The sequence below is a fragment of the Salmo trutta genome, chromosome 7, assembly GCF_901001165.1.
Source record: "Salmo trutta chromosome 7, fSalTru1.1, whole genome shotgun sequence".
NCBI lineage: Eukaryota > Metazoa > Chordata > Actinopteri > Salmoniformes > Salmonidae > Salmo > Salmo trutta.
In genome coordinates this window covers 10,168,947-10,188,242 of record NC_042963.1, presented here as the reverse complement: position 1 = coordinate 10,188,242, position 19,296 = coordinate 10,168,947, and the positions used below count along the sequence as shown (strand labels likewise).

The window sequence follows — 19,296 nt, the reverse complement described above, 5'->3', positions numbered from 1 at the left end:
ACATTGCATCCACATAGCAGTGATGAGGTGTGTCAGGATTAGCCGTATCTGAGTGAACGCCCCCACACCGCTCTTCAAATGGGTATAATCTCCCCCCCACTGCGCACTCTGGCACGGACACAACAGCCCAACAATGCCATGGGCTGGGGGTGGGAGGATGGAGAGAGAGGAATGTATTCTTCTCAATATTGTCTAATGCGGCAAACATTGGTTTTGTATAGGCTGAGTGTAGACTGATAAGTAGTGATAATGGAAAAACTGCAACACAGAACCATTGGTTACCCATGTGATGATGCACAGCATGGCTAAACTACCTATGAACGCTCTATAAAGTATACCACAATCTACATGTAAAGTGTTACCGCTCATCCATCTCTCTCTGTCTTGATTGATTCTCTGCATTCTCCCTGGTTCCCTCTGTCTTCTCTACCTCTCTGTCGGTGGATTGTATGTCGCGCTGGGTGTTCTGTCGATGGACAAGGGAGCTTCTCAAGAGAAGTGGTCTCCATAAATACATCAGAGCAGAGCCACTCTCGCTGCCTGAGAGCTGGCCATTCTCAGCATAACATACAGATGAGTCAGAGTTGTACTGCAGGAGGAATACTGTACTCCAGGGTTCCCCAACTGGCGGTCCAATGGACAAATTTGACCTGTGGTTGGTTTTATTTAGCCCCCCAAGTATTCTGAGAAAAAAATATTATATTATGTATTATTATTGTTGGAAACAAAAGACTGTAAAAACACCAGCAAATCAGCTCCAAGTTATTTTAATTTAGGAAATTAATCAAAGTATTCCCACGCATAATAGAGATATACAATCACCAGCCAGTTTATTAGGTACACACATCTAGTACTGTATCGTACCCCCCTTTGCCTCCAAAACATCCTGAATTCTTTGGGGTATTCTACAAAGTGTCAGAAACGTTCCACATGGATGTTGGTTCATGCTGACTCGATGGCATCATGCTACAGATCTGACGGCGGTACGTTCATGATGCAAACAACCTGTTCCATCTCATCCCAAAGATGCTCTAATGCATTGTTCACCAACCTTTTCTGAGTCAAGATCACTTTTTGAGTCAAAATGCAAGCCCGAGATTTACTGCTCATATATATATATGAGCCCGTTCTCATCTATACATACATACATACATGCATACATACATGCATGCATGCATGTGAGGTCAGAAGTTTACATACACCTTAGCCAAATACATTTAAACTCAATTTTTCACAATTCCTGACATTTAATCCTAGTAACAATACCCTGTTTTAGGTCAGTTAGGATCACCACTTTATTTTAAGAATGTTAAATGTCAGAATAATAGTAGAAAGAATGATTTATTTAAGCTTTTATTTCTTTCATCACAATCCCAGTGGGTCAGAAGTTTACACACACTCAATTAGTATTTGGTAGCATTGCCTTTCAATTGTTTAACTTGGGTCAAACATTTCGGGTAGCCTTCCACAAGCTTCCCACAATAAGTTGGGTGAATTTTGGCCCATTCCTCCTGACAGAGCTGGTGTAACTGAGTCAGGTTTGTAGGCCTCCTTGCTCGCACACGCTTTTTCAGTTCTGCCCACAAATTTTCTATAGGATTGAGGTCAGGGCTTTGTGATGGCCACTCCAGTACCTTTGTTGTCCTTAAGCCATTTTGCCACAACTTTGGAAGTATGCTTGGGGTCATTGTCCATTTGGAAGACCCATTTGCGACCAAGCTTTAACTTCCTGAATGATGTCTTGAGATGTTGCTTCAATATATCCACATTATTTTCCTGCCTCATGATACCATCTATTTTGTGAAGTGCACCAGTCCCTCTTGCAGCAAAGCACCCACACAACATGATGCTGCCACCTGTGCTTCACGGTTGGTATGGTGTTCTTCGGCTTGCAAGCCTCCCCCTTTTTCCTCCAAACATACAGTGAGGGAAAAAAGTATTTGATCCCCTGCTGATTTTGTACGTTTGCCCACTGACAAAGAAATGATCCATCTATAATTTTAATGGTAGGTTTATTTGAACAGTGAGAGACAGAATAACAAAACATTTCAGAAAAACACATGGCAAAATGTTATAAATTGATTTGCATTTTAATGAGGGAAATAAGTATTTGACCCCCTCTCAATCAGAAAGATTTCTGGCTCCCAGGTGTCTTTTATACAGGTAACGAGCTGAGATTAGGAGCACACTCTAAAAGGGAACGGGCTACAAGGCTGGAACGGGCTACAAGGCTGGAACGGGCTACAAGGCTGGAACGGGCTACAAGGCTGGAACGGGCTACAAGGCTGGAACGGGCTACAAGGCTGGAACGGGCTACAAGGCTGGAACGGGCTACAAGACCATCGCCAAGCAGCTTGGTGAGAAGGTGACAACAGTTGGTGTGATTATTCGCAAATGGTAGAAACACAAAAGAACTGTCAATCTCCCTCGGCCTGGGGCTCCATGCAAGATCTCACCTGGTGGAGTTGCAATGATCATGAGAACGGTGAGGAATCAGCCCAGAACTACACGGGAGGATCTTATCAATGATCTCAAGGCAGCTGGGACTATAGTTACCAAGAAAACAATTGGTAACACACTACGCCGTGAAGGACTGAAATCCTGCAGCGCCCGCAAGGTCCCCCTGCTCAAGAAAGCACATATACATGCCCGTCTGAAGTTTGCCAATGAACATCTGAATGATTCAGAGGACAACTGGGTGAAAGTGTTGTGGTCAGATGAGACCAAAATGGAGCTCTTTGGCATCAACTCAACTCGCCGTATTTAGAGGAGGAGGAATGCTGCCTATGACCCCAAGAACACATCCCCACCGTCAAACATGGAGGTGGAAACATTATGCTTTGGGGGTGTTTTTCTGCTAAGGGGACAGGACAACTTCACAGCATCAAAGGGACGATGAACGGGCCCATGTACCGTCAAATTTTGGGTGAGAACCTCCTTCCCTCAGCCAGGGCATTGAAAATGGGTCGTGGATGGGTATTCCAGCATGTCAATGACCCAAAACACACGGCCAAGGCAACAAAGGAGTGGCTCAAGAAGAAGCACATTAAGGTCCTGGAGTGGCCTAGCCAGTCTCCAGACCTTAATCCCATAGAAGATCTGTGAAGGGAGCTGAAGGTTCGAGTTGCCAAACGTCAGCCTCGAAACCTTAATGACTTGGAGAAGATCTGCAAAGAGGAGTGGGACAAAATCCCTCCTGAGATGTGTGCAAACCTGGTGGCCAACAACAAGAAACGTCTGACCTCTGTGATTGCCAACAAGGGTTTTGCCACCAAGTACTAACTCATGTTTTGCAGAGGGGTCAAATACTTATTTCCCTCATTAAAATGCAAATCAATTTATAACATTTTTGACATGCATTTTTCTGGATTTTTTGTTGTTGTTATTCTGTCTCTCACTGTTCCAATAAACCTACCATTAAAATTATAGACTGATAATTTCTTTGTCAGTGGGCAAACATACAAAATCAGCAGGGGATCAAGTACTTTTTTCCCTCACTGTAATGATGGTCATTATGGCCAAACAGTTCTATATATTTTTGTTTCATCAGACCAGAAGACATTTCTCCAAAAAGTATGATCTTGGTCCCCATGTGCTGTTGCCAACTGTAGTCTGGCTTTTTTATGGCGGTTTTGGAGCAGTGGCTTCTTCCTTGCTGAGCGGCCTTGCAGGTTATGTTGATATAGGACTCGTTTTACTGTGGACATAGATACTTTTGTATCTGTTCCCTCCAGCATCTTCACAAGGTCCTTTGTTGTTGTTTTGGGATTGATTTGTACTTTTTGCACCAAAGTACGTTTATCTCTAGGAGACAGAACGCGTCTCCTTCCTGAGCGGTATGATGGCTGCGTGGTTCCATAGTATTTAAACTTGCATACTATTGTTTGTACAGATGAACGTGGTACCTTCAGCCATTTGGAAATTGCTCCCAAGGATGAACCAGACGTGGAGCTCTACAATTTTGTTTCTGAGGTCTTGGCTGATTTCTTTTGATTTTCCCATGATGTCAAGCAAAGAGGCACTGAGTATGAAGGTAGGCCTTAAAATACATCCACAGGTACACCTCCAATTGACTCAAAGTATGTCAATTAGCCTATCAGAAGCTTCTAAAGCCATGACATAATTTTCTGGAATTTTCCAAGCTGTTTAAAGGCACAGTCAACTTAGTGTATGTAAACTTCTGACCCACTGGAATTGTGAGTGAATTATAAGTGAAATAATCTGTCTGTAAACAATTGTTGGAAAAATTACTTGTGCCACGCACAAAGTAGATGTCCTAACCGACTTGCCAAAACGATCGTTTGTTGACGACAAATTTGTGGAGTGTTTGAAAAACACGTTTTGATGGCTCCAACCTAAGTTTATGTAAACTTCCGACTTCAACTGTATATATACTGCTCAAAAAAATAAAGGGAACACTAAAATAACACATCCTAGATCTGAATGAATGAAATAATCTTATTAAATACTTTTTTCTTTGCATAGTTGAATGTGCTGACAACAAAATCACACAAAAATAATCAATGGAAATCCAATTTATCAACCCATGGAGGTCTGGATTTGGAGTCACACTCAAAATTAAAGTGGAAAAACACACTACAGGCTGATCCAGCTTTGATGTAATGTCCTTAAAACAAGTCAAAATGAGGCTCAGTAGTGTGTGTGGCCTCCACGTGCCTGTATGACCTCCCTACAACGCCTGGGAATGCTCCTGATGAGGTGGCGGATGGTCTCCTGAGTGATCTCCTCCCAGACCTGGACTAAAGCATCCGCCAACTCCTGGACAGTCTGTGGTGCAACGTGGCGTTGGTGGATGGAGCGAGACATGATGTCCCAGATGTGCTCAATTGGATTCAGGTCTGGGGAACGGGCGGGCCAGTCCATAGCATCAATGCCTTCCTCTTGCAGGAACTGCTGACACACTCCAGCCACATGAGGTCTAGCATTGTCTTGCATTAGGAGGAACCCAGGGCCAACCGCACCAGCATATGGTCTCACAAGGGGTCTGAGGATCTAATCTCGGTACCTAATGCCAGTCAAGCTACCTCTGGCGAGCACATGGAGGGCTGTGCGGCCCCCCAAAGAAATGCCACCCCACACCATGACTGACTCACCGCCAAACCGGTCATGCTGGAGGATCTTCCAGGCAGCAGAACGTTCTCCACGGCGTCTCCAGACTCTTTCACGTCTGTCACATGTGCTCAGTGTGAACCGTCTTTCATCTGTGAAGAGCACAGGGCGCCAGTGGCGAATTTGCCAATCTTGGTGTTCACTGGCAAATGCCAAACGTCCTGCACGGTGTTGGGCTGTAAGCACAACCCCCACCTGTGGACGTCGGGCCCTCATACCACCCTCATGGAGTCTGTTTCTGACCGTTTGAGCAGACACATGCACATTTGTGGCCTGCTGGAGGTCATTTTGCAGGGCTCTGGCAGTGCTTCTCCTGCTCTTCCTTGCACAAAGGCGGAGGTAGCGGTCCTGCTGCTGGGTTGTTGCCCTCCTACGGCCTCCTCCACGTCTCCTGATGTACTGGCCTGTCTCCTGGTAGCGCCTCCATGCTCTGGACACTACGCTGACAGACACAGCAAACCTTCTTGCCACAGCTCGCATTGATGTGCCATCCTGGATAAGCTGCACTACCTGAGCCACTTGTGTGGGTTGTAGACTCCGTCTCATGCTACCACTAGAGTGAAAGCACCGCCAGCATTCAAAAGTGACCAAAACATCAGCCAGGAAGCATAGGAACTGAGGAGTGGTCTGTGGTCACCATTGCAGAACCACTCCTTTATTGGGGGTGTCTTGCTAATTGCCTATAATTTCCACCTGTTGTCTATTCCATTTGCACAACAGCATGTGAAATGTATTGTCAATCAGTGTTGTTTCCTAAGTGGACAGTTTGATTTCACAGAAGTGTGATTGACTTGGAGTTACATTGTGTTGTTTAAGTGTTCCCTTTATTTTTTTGAGCAGTGTATATTACTTAAAAAACGTAACCCTTTGAAACATTAACCTACACTATATGACCAAAGGTATGTGGACACCTGCTCGTCGAACATCTCATTCCAAAATCATGGGCATTAATATGGAGTTGGTCCCCCCCTTTGCTGCTATAACAGCCTCCACTCTTCTGGGAAAGATTTCCACTAGATGTTGGAACATTGCTGAGGGGACGTGCTTCCATTCAGCCACGAGCATTAGTGAGGTTGGGTACTGATGTTGGGAAATTAGGCCTGGCTCGCAGTCGGCGTTCCAATTCATCCCAAAGGTGTTGAATGGGGTCCACCAAACCCATTTTCTTCCGTCGGAGTGCCAGATGACGAGGCGTGATTTATAACTCCAGAGAACGTGTTTCTACTGCTTTAATGGCGGCGAGCTTTACACCACTCCAGCTGACGCTTGGCATTGCGCATGGCGATCTTAGTCTTGTGTGCGGCTGCTCGGCCATTGAAACCCATTTTGTCAAGCTCCCGGCAAACCGTTATTGTGCTGACGTTGCTTCTAAAGGCAGTTGGTAGTGAGTGCTGCAACAGACGATTTTACGCCCTACAGCACTTGGCGGTAGCTTGAGCTTGTGTGGCCTACCACTTTGGCTGAGCCGTAGTTGCTCCAAGACGTTTCCACTTCACAATAACAGCACTTACAGTTGACCCGGGGAAGCTCTAGCAGGGCAGAAATTTGATGAACCGACTTGTTGGAAAGGTATCCTATGACGGTTCCATGTTGAAAGTCACTGAGCTCTTCAGTAAGGCCATTCTATTCATAATTTTTGTCTATGGAGATTGCATGGCTGGGTGCTCGATTTTATACACCTTTCAGCAACAGATGTGACTGAAATAGCTGAATCCACAAATTTTGAAGGGGTGTCCACATACTTTTGTATACAGTACATTCGGAAGGTATTCGGACCCCTTTTTCCACATTTTGTTACGTTACAGCCTTATTCTAAAATGGATTAAATCATTTTTTCCCTCATCAATCTACACACTATACCCCATACTGACAAAGTCAAAATAGGTTTTCCGAATCTTTTGCAAATTAATACAAAATAAAAAACAGAAATACCTTATTTACATAAGTATTCAGACCATTTGGTCAAGGAGGGGCGGCAGGTAGCCTAGTGGTTAGAGTGTTGGGCCAGTAACGGAAAGGTTGCTAGATCGAATCCCCGAGCTGACAAGGTTCACGGGCAGAACGACAGATTTTTACAAGGCAGTTAGCCCTCTGTTCCTAGGCCGTCATTGTAAATAGGAATTTGTTCTTAACTGATTTGCCTAGTTAAATAGTGTAAGTCTGTGCTGTTGTTTTTTTGTCGCACTGCTTTGCTTTATCCTGGCCAGGTCGCAGTTGTAAATGAGAACATGTTCTCAACTGGCCTACCTGGTTAAATAAAGGTGAAAAAAATCAAATAATAATAAAGGTTAAATTTGCTATGAATTGAGCTCAGATGCATCCTGTTTCCATTGATCATCCTTTAGATGTTTCTACAACTTGATTGGAGTCCACCTTTGGTAAATTTAATTGATTGGACATGGTTTGGAAAGGCACATACCCGTCTATATAAGGTCCCACAGTTGACAGTGCATGTCAGGGCAAAAACCAAGCTATGAGGTTGAAGGGATTGTCCGTAGAGCTCCGAGACAGGATTGTGTCGAGGTACAGATCTGGGGAAGGGTACCAAAGCATTTCTGCCACATTGAAGGTCCCCAAGAACACAGTGGCCTCCATCATCCTTAAATGGAAGAAGTTTTGAACCACCAAGACTCTTCCTAGAGCTGGCCGCCCGGCCAAACTGAGCAATCGGGGGAGAAGGACCTTGGTCAAGGAGGTGACCAAGAACCTGGTGGTCACTCTGACAGAGCTCCAGAGTTCCTCTGTGAAGATAGGAGAACATTCCAGAAGGACAACCATCTCTGCAGCACTCCAGACAGAAGCCACTCTTCAGTAAAAGTCACCTGACACCCCGCTTGGCGTTTGTCAAAAGGCACCTAAAGGACTCTGACTATGAGAAACAATATTCTCTGGTCTCATGAAAGACAAGATTGAATTCTTTGGCCTGAATGCCAAGCGTCACGTCTGGAGGAAACATGGCACCACCCCTATGTTGAAGCATTGTGGTGGCAGTATTATGCTGTGGGCATGTTTCTCAGCGGCAGGGATTGGGAGACTAGTCAGGATCGAGGGAAAGACGAATGGAGCAAAGTACAGAGAGATCATTAATGAAAACCTGCTCCAGAACATCTGTTCTGGTTGTCCTTGATTGGCCCAGCCAGAACCCGCACTTGAACCCGATCTTACATCTCTGGAGAGACCTGAAAATAGCTGTGCAGCGACACACCCCATCCAACCTGACAGAGCTAGAGAGGATCTGCAGAGAAGAATGGGAGAACCTCCCCAAATACAGGTGTGCCAAGCTTGTAGCATCATACCAAAGAAGACTCGAGGCTGTAATCACTGCCAAAGGTTCTTCAACAAAGTACTGAGTAAAGGGTCTGAATACTTTTTTTTTTATACATTTGCAAACATTTCTAAAAACCTGTTTTTGCTTTGTCATTATGGGCTATTGTGTGTAGATTCATGAGGGAAAAAACTATTTAATCCATTTTAGAATTAGGCTTTAACAAAATGTGGGACAAGTCAAGGGGTCTGAATACTTTCTGAATGCACTGTGTATATTTTATTTATAACAGTTCTGTAGCAATGTGGTTTGTGGTAAACTATATGTCCAATACATTATCATTGCATATTTGCTATGCTTGAATTGCCCTGCCATTGTTCTTTTCAGACCATTTTGAAATGATATTTAAAAAATGTAGGTATATGATCACACTGGTAATATATAATTTGTTGTATTACTAGTGAGGCACAGCTGAATGAGCATAATCCTGATGGTCTGTCTGAGGAGAGAGAGCAGCGGTGAGGCTGCCTCTCACTCGAGTCACCATCCATCTGCTGAGAAAAGGGCACGCAGTCTTCCAGCTGATGGCAACTCAAGTCGCACTGCATTATTTCTGCCTCATACGCCAATTCATGTATTTAATCCGATGTCCAGATGAAGTGAAATATCAATATAAAAAAATGGACAAGCTGCTAGTAATAACAATGCAAGCTTATCGAAACACTTTGCTGTGAAACAATATTTTTTTGCAGCTGCGGTGCTGGTTGTAGCGTGAGTGGAAGTAGGGAGAATGCACATTTTATTGGTTATAAAAGTGTTGAACAAAGTGTTGACCGTGCTGAATAACAACAAACATGAACTTACTCCTAAAAATAGCAGCTCTTTGCTCTATTCGTTGAGTCTCTCTCTAGTCATGGTTTTAAATGTTTTGTGCTCGGGGCTCCGAACTATCTGATTGGCCAGCGGTAGGCCAGTAGGTGCACATGATATACACTCTGGGACTTCTGGGTTAGGTGGAATTCTAACTTCAGACACATGAAATGGTTCAAAATGGGAACACTTGCCTTTCAGGGGCTAGGGCTGCTGAATCAAGTGCACCTACCGTCAAGAGCACAAAACTTTTTTTTTGTACATTTATTGTTGTGTTTTTTACAGAAATGTTTGATCAACTAGGAATGCCTTGGAGATCGACTGTTTAGTGACCACTACACAGTCTGTGGACTGTGCAGGCCACTGAAGTAAATTTAACTTGCTGTCATGTTCCAGGCTATGTTTTTCAAACTCCTCAATTGTCCAGTGTCGTTGATCGCTTGCCCACTGGAGCAGCAGCTTCTTGTTTTTAGCTGATAGGAGTGGAACACTGTGTGGTTGTCTGCTGCAATAGCCTATCCGTGACAAGGATCAACGAGTTCTGAGATGCCGTTCTGCACAACACTGTTGTACTGCTCCGTTATTTGTGTCTGTTGCCCGCCTGTTAGCTTGCACGATTCTTCCCATAGATGACCCTGCTGGTCATCTAGGAACGTTTGAACATCTTGGCCATGTTCTGTTATAAATCTCCACATGGCACAGCCAGAAGAGGACTGGCCACCCCTCAGAGCCTGGTTTCTCTCTAGGTTTCTTCCTAGGTTCCAGCCTTTCTAGGGAGTTTTTCCTAGCCACCGTGCTTCTACACCTGCTTTGCTTGCTGTTTGGGGTTTTAGGCTGGGTTTTTGTTCAGCACTTTGTGACATCGGCTGATGTAAAAAGGACTTTATAAATCCATTTGATTGATTGGTTGATCTTCCTTCAACCTCTCTCATCAACGAGCTGTTTTTGACCACAGGACTGCCGCTACTAGATGTTTTTTTTTTTTGTCGCGCCATTCTTGGTAAACCCTAGACACTGACGTGCGTGAGAAGCCCAGGAGGGCAGACGTTTCGGAGATACTGGATCCGGCGCACCTAACACCGAAGATCATACCACGCTCCAAGTCGCTTAGGTCACTCGTTTTTGCCCATTCTAACGTTCAATCGAACAGTAACTGAATGACCTCATACCTGTCAGCCTGCTTTATATAGCTAGCCAACGCCATGTGACTCACTGTCTGTAGGCGCGATCAATTTCCGTGAACGGGGTGGTGTACATAATAAACTGTCCGGTGAGTATTTTTTTTATTTTGTTTTTTATTTAACCTTAACTAGACAAGTCAGTTAAGAACAAATTCTTATTTACAATGACGACCTACCAAAATGCCTCCTGCGAGGACAGAGGCTGGGATTAAAAATAAAAGAACACACACATCACGACGAGAGACACCACAACACTACAGTCGTGGCCAAAAGTTTTGAGAATGACACAAATATTAATTTCCACAAAGTTTGCTGCTTCAGTGTCTTTAGATATTTTTGTCAGATGTTACTATGGAATACTGAAGTATAATTACAAGCATTTCATAAGTGTCAAAGGCTTTTATTGACTACATGAAGTTGATGCAAAGAGTCAATATTTGCAGTGTTGACCCTTCTTTTTCAAGACCTTTGCAATCCGCCCTGGCATGCTGTCAATTAACTTCTGGGCCACATCCTGACTGATGGCAGCCAATTCTTGCATAATCAATGCTTGGAGTTTGTCAGAATTTGTGGGTTTTTGTTTGTCCACCCACCTCTTGAGAATTGACAACAAGTTCTCAGTGGGATTAAGGTCTGGAGAGTTTCCTGGCCATGGACCCAAAATATCGATGTTTTGTTCCCCGAGCCACTTAGTTATCACTTTTGCTTTATGGCAAGGTTCTCCATCATGCTGGAAAAGGCATTGTTTGTTACCAAACTGTTCCTGGATGGTTGGGAGAAGTTGCTCTCGGAGGATGTGTTGGTACCATTCTTTATTCATGGCTGTATTCTTAGGCAAAATTGTGAGTGAGCCCACTCCCTTGGCTGAGAAGCAACCCCACACATGAATGGTGTCAGGATGCTTTACTGTTGGCATGACACAGGACTGATGGTAGCGCTCACCTTGTCTTCTCTGGACAAGCTTTTTTCAGGATGCCCCAAACAATCGGAAAGGAGATTCATCAGAGAAAATGACTTTATCCCAGTCCTCAGCAGTCCAATCCTGTACCTTTTGCAGAATATCAGTCTGTCCCTGATGTTTTCCCTGGAGAGAAGTGGCTTCTTTGCTGCCCTTCTTGACACCAGGCCATCCTCCAAAGGTCTTCACCTCACTGTGCGTGCAGATGCATTCCTGAGCAAGCTCTGTACTGGTGGTGCCCCCATCCTGCAGCTGAATCAACTTTAGGAGACGGTCCTGGCGCTTGCTGGACTTTCTTGGGTGCCCTGAAGCCTTCTTCACAACAGTTGAACCGCTCTCCTTGATGATCTGATAAATGGTTGATTTAGGTGGAATCTTACTGGCAGCAATATCCTTGCCTGTGAAGCTCTTTTTGTGCAAAGCAATGATGACGACATGTGTTTCCTTGCTGGTAACCATGGTTGACAGAGGAAGAACAATGATTCCAAGCACCACCCTCCTTTTGAAGCTTCCAGTCTGTTATTTGAGCTCAATCAGCATGACAGAGTGATCTCCAGCCTTGTCCTCGTCAACACTCACACCTGTGTTTAACAAGAGAATCACTGACATGATGTCAGCTGGTACTTTTGTGGCAGGGCTGAAATGCAGTGGAAATGTTTTTGGGGGAGTCAGTTCATTTGCATGGCAAAGAGGGACTTTGCAATTAATTGCAATTCATCTGATCACTCTTCATAACATTCTGGAGTTTATGCAAATTGCCATCATACAAACTGAGGCAGCAGACTTTGTGAAAATTTATATTTGTGTCATTCTCAAAACTTTTGACCACGACTGTACATAAAGAGAGACCTAAGACAACAACATAGCATGGCAGCAACACATGAAAACACAGCATGACAACAACATGGTAGCAACACAACATGGCAGCAGCACAACATGGTAGCAGCACAAAACATGGTACAAACACTATTGGGCACAGACAACTGCACAAAGGCAAAAAAGTTAGAGACAACAATACATCACGCGAAGCAGCCACAACTGTCAGTAAGTGTGTCCATGATTGAGTCTTTGAATGAAGAGATAAAACTGTCCAGTTTGAGTGTTTTTTGCAGCTCATTCCAGTCGCTAGCTGCAGCGAACTGAAAAGAGGAGCAACCCAGGGATGTGTGTGCTTTGGGGACCTTTAACAGAATGTGACTGGCAGAACGGGTGTTGTATGTGGCGGATGAGGGCTGCAATAGATATCTCAAATAGGGGGGAGTGAGGCCTAAGAGCGTTTTAGAAATAAGCATCAACCAGTATGACGTGTATACAGAGATGACCAGTTTATGGAGTTTTATAGAGTGCAGTGATGTGTCCTATAAGGAGGTTGGTGGCAATCTGATGGCCGAATGGTAAAGAACATCTAGCCGCTCAAGAGAAGCCTTACCTGCCGATCTATAATGGGTAGGATGGTCATCTGAATCAGGGTTAGTTTGGCATCTGGGGGGAAAGAGGAGCGATTACGATAAATGAAACCAAATGTAGATTTAACCTTAGCCTGCAGCTTTGATATGTGCTGAGAGAAGGACAGTGTACCGTCTAGCCATACTCCCAAGTACTTGTATGAGGTGACTACCTCAAGTTCTAAACCCTCAGAGGTAGAAATTACACCAGTGGGGAGAGGGGCATTCTTCATACCAAACCACATGACCTTTGTTTTGGAGGTGTTCAGAACAAGGTTAAGGGCAGAGAGCTTGTTGGACACAAAGAAAGCTTTGTTGTAGAGCGTTTAACACAAAATTCCAGGAGGGGCCAGCTGAGTATAAGACTGTATATAAATTGCATATAAATTGATGAGAGAGCTTCCTACTACTTGAGCTATGTTGTTGATGTAAATTGAGAGGAGAGTGGGACCTAGGATCGAGCCTTGGGGTACTCCCTTGGTGACAGGCAGTGGCTGAGACAGCAGATGTTCTGACTTCATACACTGCACTCTTTGAGAGAGGTAGTTAGCAAACTAGGCCAAATACCCCTCAGAGACATCAATGCTCCTTAGCCGGCCCACAAGAATGGAATGGTCTACCATATCAAAAGCTTTGGCTAACTCAATAAAAAAATAGCAGAACAACATTGCTTAGAATCAAGGGCAATGGTGACTTAATTTAGGACCTTTTAAGGTCGCTAAGCACATCCATAACCTGAGCGGAAACCAGATTGCTTACCCGAGAGAATACTATAAATGTCAAAAAAGCCAGTCAGTTGACTATTAACAAGTTTTTCCAACACGTTTGATAAACAGGGCAAAATAGAAATTGGCCTATAACAGTTAGGATCAGCTTGATCTCCCCCTTTAAGTAAAGGACGCACCGTGGCTCCCTTCCAAGCAATAGGAACCTCCCCAGAGAGGAGAGGCAGGTTAAAAAAGTCAGAGATAGGCTTGGCGATGTTAGAAGCTGTAACCTTGAAGAGGAAAGGGTCTAAACCATCTGACCCAAATGTTTTTTGGGGTCAAGTTTAAGGAGATCCTTTAGCACCTCGGACTCAGTGACCGCCTGCAGGGAGAAACCTTGTAGCGGGGCAGGGGAAAAAGAGGGAGAAGCATCAGGGATAGTCGCATTAGAAGGGGTGGGAAATGTGTGACGGGCAAGGAGGAATGGCTGAGTCAAATAAGAATCCTGACTTAATGAAGTGGTGATTTAAAGAGCTCAGCCATGTGCTCCTTGTCAGTAACAACCACATCATCAACATTAAGGGACATGGGCAGCTATGAGGAGGAGGGTTTATTCTCCAGGTTTTTAACTGTTTTCCAGAACTTCTTGGGGTTAGACTCACAGAGAGAGAACTGCTCCTTAAAGAAACTAACTTTGGCCATCCGGATAGCCTGAGTGCACTTATTTCTCATTTACCTGAACGATAGCCTGTCAGCCTGAGTATGCGCGTGCCGAGCGATTTGACAAATGGAATTCTTGAGGTGGAGTAACTCTGCCAAATCACAGTCGAGCCAGGGGCTGAACCTGTTTTTCATTTTCTTTATGCGTGCGTGTTAACAATACCACTGAAAATATAAAAAAGAAGTTCCAAGTGTCTTCCACAGAGGGGATCAAGCTGACTCTATACCAATTTAAAGAGGCCAGGTCATGAAGGAAGGCTTGCTCATTAAAGGTTTTTAGCAAGCGTCTATGACAAATCAGGACAGGTCATTTCACTGAGCAGGCATTACAAACACAGTGATCACTAAGGTCATTACAGAATACACCAGACTGATACCTATCAGGATTATTTGTTAGGATAACATCAAGGAGAGTAGCCTTTTCTCGGTGTTTGGAGTCATACCTTGTGGGATTGGTAATAATCTGAGAAAGATTTAGGGAGTCCCATTACTTTAGGACTTGGTCAGGTTGTTTAAGCATGTCCCAGTTTAGGTCTCCTAGCAGGACAAATTCAGACTTAATGTAAGGGGCCAGGAGAGAGCATTTAGGGTACAGGCCAGTGCTCATGTACAAATGTGATCATGTAAAAATATAAGCAAGGTTTGAAATGAGTGTTTAAGTCAAATATTATACCTGTTTGGGCTTCTTGCGGTCAATTTGCAGTCTACAAATGATTTGTAATTATGTTCCCTCCCCCTGACCATCTGCTCAAGAAAAGATCGGCCCGCGGCTGAATCTAGTTGATGATCCCTGCTGTACAGTATGTGGGTTGAGTAGTTAAGCAAGCTGGCACAAACACCATCCCACATACTGGACCAAGTGCTCTTTAACATTTCTCCTCTGAGGGTAGAGTCCCTCACTGTGCCAGGTCTCTGGTGTCCCTTCAGCCTCTCAGCATGGCCATGCCCTGTTGGTCAACGGCTATTCTTCACTCCAAGATGCTTCTCAAATGGCACCCCTGATCTTATTCCCTATGTAGTGCACTTATTTTGACCAGAGCACTGAGCACTACATAGGGGATAGGGTGCCATTTCAGACACAGTCCCTCTGTGTGCCAGGTTTCCCTTCAGTCTCTCTGCTGGCCACGCCCTATTGGCTAACGGCTGTCCTGTTCTCCACTCCAGCATACTATCCTATCTACATCCTAATAAGGTCTCTGACCTGCTTACTGTGCTGGACCATCAGCAGTATCACTGCACAGACAAATTAGGGCCAATAGCTCCCTGTTTGTGAACACTGCATACACTAATCTGTGTCTGATGAACACTGAGCATTTTGTCCAGACCAAAAATGACAGCGTTTAGAACTGTGACTCACCCTGCCTCACTGAACAAAAAATATAAATGCAACAAGTAACTATTTGAGTTACAGATCATGTAAGGAAATCAGTCAATTGAAATTTTATTCATCAGGCTCTAATCTATAGAGTTCACATGACTGGGAATACAGATATGCATCTGTTGGTCACAGATACCTGGGAAAGAAAGGTAGGGCGTGGATCAGAAAACCAGTCAGTATCTGGTGTAACCACCATTTGCCTCCTGCAGCGCAACACATCTCCTTCGCATAGAGTTGATCAGGTTGTTGATTGTGGCCTGTGGAATGGTGTCCCACTCCTCTTCAATGGCTGTGAGAAGTTGCTGGATATTGGCGGGAACTGGAAGAGGCTGTCGTACGCGTCGATCCAGAGCATCCCAAATGTGCTCAATGGGTGACATGTCTGGTGAGTATGCAGGCCATGGAAGAACTAGGACATTTTCAGCATCCAGAAATACACATGGTCTGTGGTTGTGAGGCCTGGTTTGACATACTGCCAAATTCTATAAAATTACATTGGAGGAGGCTTATGGTAGAGAAATGAGCATTCAATTATCTGGCAACTGCTCAGGTGGACATTTTTGCAGTCAGCATGCCAACTGCACGCTTGATACATGTGTGGCATTGTGTTGTGTCACCAAACTTAGAGTGGCCTTTTATTGTCTCCAGCACAGGTGCACCTGTGTAATGATCATGCTGTTTAATCAGCTTATTGATATGCCACACCTGTCAGGTGGATGGATTATCTTGGCGAAGGAGAAATGCTCACTAACAGGGATGTAAAAAAAAAAATGTGCACAAAATGTGAGAAAAATAAGCTTTTTGTTCATATGGAACATTTCTGGGTCTTTTATTTCAGCTCATGAAACATGGGACCAACACTTTACATGTTGTGTTTTTATTTTTGTTCAGCGTAGAAGAGGCTCTCCATTTTGGCAATCCGTCCATCTGGTCTGATATTACTGTGTCTCGTCAGTGAATCGGTGTTGTTCTAAAGTAGGTCACTTGTTGCAGATCCAGCAAACAAACACAGATCCAATATTGCCTGCATGATGAAAAAAAGATGTTCAAAATAAAAGTAAACCAGCAGATCCCTTTAACAAACCCATTGTATTGATTTATTCCTGTGTGTGTGGGGGGGCTTGAGAGAGGCTGTCTACAGTTAAAATGTGCTAAATGAAATAATAAATCCATAAGTACTGTTTTTTGTGTTTTGGTGGAATGTGCCATTGTGTGGGTGTTGCAGAAAATAGACTTCTGAAGCTCATGATTGTGAACTCATTGGTGCAGTGGAACCTTCACTCTTCTGTTTTCAACAGCAATAGTTATTACCCCAAAACGATCAGTTTCTCTCCTTTACCAAACTCTAAATCTCACTTTTATGACCATATGATTCTATCCATACCTTCCGTTTCATTTACCTCCCATCACGTTCTGTCTTCCCTCTTTCATTTCATCCTCTCTCCCCTTCTCTCCTCCCTCGCCTCTGATCTTCTAGTGTGGCGGCGCTCTCATGCTGCATCATTGGGGATGACACGTGCTCTCTGTTTATTGCCAAGGCGAGAAGGAAGGGAGAAGGGAGCACGAGATGGGAGGGAGGGAGCGAGCGGGAGAGAAAGAGGGAGGGTGGATGAGAGGGAGAGAGATCTGGAGAGCAGAGACCCCATAGAATACACTGCCTCTTTCTGTAGCACGCTCATACACACAGACTGGAACAGACTAAGGGAAAGAGAGAGAAAAACAGACGCACTACAAAATACGCAACAATAGCAGCTGTTGAAGCTCAAACCACCACAAGAGGTAAGTCCTCATGTGTCTGTATGTTCAGTTTGGATCTGATGATGATACCTACATGAGATAGAATGACAAAACTCATTTTTGCAAAGCTTGACTTAACCTTCTTATGCACTATAAAGAGTTAAGGTACATCGATCATGGAAGAGGGAATTGATAGCACATACTGTAAAGGGACATTAGCCCCCTCAGATCCTCTACTGTCTCCTAGCTGTATAAGTGAGGCTCTGACTGTGCCCCAGTGCCAGCCTCTGCATTGGCGTGAGTACGAGGTCGTCAGGTTGAATTTATTAACCCTAGAAACAGGAGTGCGTCATACAGATCAGTACTGCCTGAGACAACCCTGGGCAACCTGCGTATTAGTAAGTAATATAGAGAATATACAGTCTAACTTCCTTACCAGGAGCAGGCCTTCTGCTTTCCAGTTAAAGAGAATAGCGAACTGCTTTGCATTGTTGTGTTTAGTTGTGTATCAGCTGTAGAAAAAGGTTTGCGTACCCTCCCCTCCAACAACCAGCAGCCACACTAATCACTAACACACTGCACTTCATATCTGAGGCCATTGCATGTGGAAGGGGTAGAGTTAGAGATGGATAGAGACGGTAAAGCTTCTATTCTGGTCCAAATAGACTGTGTTCCAAGTTTTACAGTCTCAATGAAGAGTTCATTTCCAGTGCCTTCAGAAAGTGTTCACATGCCCGTTGACTTTTCCCACATTTTGTTCTCTTACAATCTGAAATTAAAATGGATTACATTTAGATGTTTCTGTCACCGGCCTACATACAATACCTCATAGTGTCAAAATGGAATTATGTTTGAAGAATTTGTTACGAATTCATAAATGAATAGCTGAAATGTCTTGAGCCAATAAGTATTCAACCCCTTAGTTATGGCAAACCTAAATAAGTTCAGGAGTAAAAATGTGCTTAACAAGTCACATAACAAGTTGTATGGACTAAGTCCTATGCAATAATAGTATTTAACATGACTTTGGAATGACTGCCTCATCTCTGTACCCCACACATACAATTATCTGTAAGGTCCCTCAGTCGAGCAGAGAATTTCAAACACAGATTCAACCACAAAGACCAGAGAGGTTTTCCAATGCCTTGCAAAGAAAGGGCACCTATTGGTAGATGGGTAAAAAAACAGACATTGAATGATGGTGTATCAATACACCCAGTCCCTACAAAGATACAGGCGTCCTTCCTAACTCAGTTGCTGGAGAGGAAGGAAACAACTTATGGATTTCACCATGAGGCCAATGGTGACTTTAAAACAGTTAGAGTTTAATGGCTGTGACAGGAGAAAACTGAGGTGGATCCACAGTTACTCCACAATACTAACCTAATTGACAGAGTGATAAGAAGGAAGCCTGTATAGAATAAAAATATTCAAAAACATGCATCCTGTTTGCAACAAGTAATACTGCAGAAAATGTGGCAAAGCAATTACTTTTTTTCCTGAATACAAAGTGTTATGTTTGGCGCAAATCCAATACATTTACTGAGTACCACTTTCCATTTTGTCAAGCATAGTGGTGGCTGCATCATGTTATGTGTATGCTTGTAATCATTAAGTACTTGTTAGTGTTTCAGGATAAAAAAGAAATGGAATGGAGCTAAGCACAGCTAAAATCCTAGAGGAAAACCTGGTTCAATCTGCTTTCCAGCATACACCGGGAGATAAATCCACCTTTCAGCAGGACAATAACCTAAAACACAAGGCCAAATCTACACTGGAGTTGCTTACCAAGAAGACTGTGAATGTTCCTGAGTGGCAGAGTTACAGTTTTGACTTAAATCTACTTGAAAATCTATGTAAAAATCTAAAATAGTTGTCTAGAAAAATAGAGCTTGAAGATTTTTT

The 19,296-nt window shown here is 43.9% G+C and overlaps 1 protein-coding gene and 1 long non-coding RNA gene across 6 annotated transcripts in view; one reads left to right on the top strand and one right to left on the bottom strand.

Moving 5' to 3' along the window:
* Positions 1-16,462: 16,462 nt before the first annotated feature.
* LOC115196903 (uncharacterized) lies at positions 16,463-18,006 on the bottom strand. The gene is made up of 3 exons (XR_003878929.1): positions 17,828-18,006; positions 17,055-17,177; positions 16,463-16,678 (listed from the first exon to the last, which is right to left on the bottom strand). It is a non-coding gene; the product is annotated as an uncharacterized LOC115196903 (long non-coding RNA).
* ndrg4 (NDRG family member 4) overlaps positions 17,263-19,296 on the top strand; it is a 38,337-nt gene continuing 36,303 nt past the window's right edge. For 3 of the 5 annotated variants that reach the window (XM_029757916.1, XM_029757913.1, XM_029757912.1), the window contains exon 1: positions 17,265-17,433. The gene's annotated coding sequence lies outside the window, so the exon portion shown is untranslated. Of the gene's footprint in view, positions 17,434-19,296 lie in introns of all 5 variants that reach the window. The other 2 variants (XM_029757914.1, XM_029757911.1) reach the window with 1 other exon arrangement.